The sequence below is a fragment of the Nannospalax galili genome, unplaced genomic scaffold (genome assembly GCF_000622305.1).
Source record: "Nannospalax galili isolate Female #2095 unplaced genomic scaffold, S.galili_v1.0 scaffold197, whole genome shotgun sequence".
Taxonomy (NCBI): domain Eukaryota; kingdom Metazoa; phylum Chordata; class Mammalia; order Rodentia; family Spalacidae; genus Nannospalax; species Nannospalax galili.
In genome coordinates this window covers 1,729,366-1,730,972 of record NW_008339846.1, presented here as the reverse complement: position 1 = coordinate 1,730,972, position 1,607 = coordinate 1,729,366, and the positions used below count along the sequence as shown (strand labels likewise).

The window sequence follows — 1,607 nt, the reverse complement described above, 5'->3', positions numbered from 1 at the left end:
TTTATGCTGCTGCATGCCAGACCGTGTCCTACATGCCAGCCTGTTGGTACTTGGGAGTTCCTTGTGCCTGCTGAAGCAGAGGGACAAAGAACTTGGAGGGACCCATGCTCAGTCTTGCTCATGTTCACATGGGCCGGGGGCTGTTCTCCTAAGCTTCGGTTAACTGATCACCTCCGGGAAGCGGTGTCTTCCCCTGCTGGTTCCCAGACAGTCCCTGTGACCGGGAAGCACAGCACATTGGGAACTACCCATGCAGCTTGTGCAGCTTGAGTTTTCCACTTAACAGCACTCTTTGCAGAACTTTGCATGCCAGTGCACAGGACATTTCATGTCTTTTTCAAAAGCTGCATAATAGCCCCTTTCCTCAGCTGCCGCCAAGGTGCTCGGTCCTTCTAGGGAAGCTAAGGCCACGTTGGGGTGAGGCCCTCACTTCATCCGCCGACGCAGCATGGTCTCGGTGTCCGAGCTCCCCTGCATCTACTCCGCCCTCATCCTGCACGATGACGAGGTCGCCGTGACGGAGGATAAGATCAATGCTCTCATTAAAGCAGCTGGCGTCAGTGTTGAACCTTTTTGGCCTGGCTTGTTTGCAAAGGCCCTGGCCAATGTCAACATTGGAAGCCTCATCTGCAACGTAGGGGCTGGTGGACCTGCTCCGGCAGCTGGTCTCGCTCCGGGAGGTGGTCCTGCTCCTCTGCTGCCGCTGCCCCGGCTGAGGAGAGGAAAGCGGACACAAAGAAAGAATCAGAGGAGTGTGATGATGACACGGGCTTCGTCTTTTTGACTAAACCTTTTGTTAACATGCTCAGTAAAAAGCTGGACCTTTTGGTCTGTTGAGAATCTGAAAAAAAAAGCCTGCATAATATTCCATTGCCTGGATGTACCCAAACTTATTCAATTACTATGCATTTAAGCTGCTTCTTCACTATTACAAATAATACTAAAATGGTCTCTTTCTTTGTGAAACTTGAAAATGTCTCCCCGAATCCCTAAAGGTGGAGGAGATGGGTCAAAAGATTTGAATCATTTGTTTGGTTTCGTTAAGCCATCTCTACATAGCTTGCAAACATTTTCAGACCTGCCTGTCTGCCCGACTCCCCACACTCCGGCTGTGCTCTCTGTCAAGTGAGATCTGATAATTTTCTCCTAATTTATTTCATGATTTCTAGTTTCTTCATCAATACCAAGTCATAAGGTGTCTGAATCACTCAGATGCAGAAACTCAGGTGCCTGCGGCTTGAAGATGTGAATGGTCGGCAGGTGGGGCTGTGGCTGTTCTGGGCCTGCCCATGGTCGGAAGACCACAAGACTGTGGGTTTGGTCTTTTCTGTCCACACAGAAATAAGCTGGGCTTTGTGTCTGCCCTTGAGCCGTTGCCTTTTGCTTTGAGTCCCTTTCTAAATGGCATCCTGGGGTCTGGGGCCTTCAGGGCACTTAATAGCTGGAGTGTCTCACTAGGAGGAGTTCAGGAGAAGAAAGGCCCTTGGCCCATTTGACACCCAGAAAGATGAGGATGAGTTCATAATACGCTGTCTTTATTGTGGGGACCCAGGAGCCGAGCCACGTTGGCTCTGAAGGAGAGAGTGTGCTGTGCCTGTCCCACACCC

At 50.7% G+C, this 1,607-nt stretch overlaps 1 pseudogene; it reads left to right on the top strand.

Moving 5' to 3' along the window:
- The first annotated feature begins 448 nt into the window (after positions 1-448).
- LOC103735358 lies at positions 449-837 on the top strand (annotated as a pseudogene).
- Positions 838-1,607: the final 770 nt, after the last annotated feature.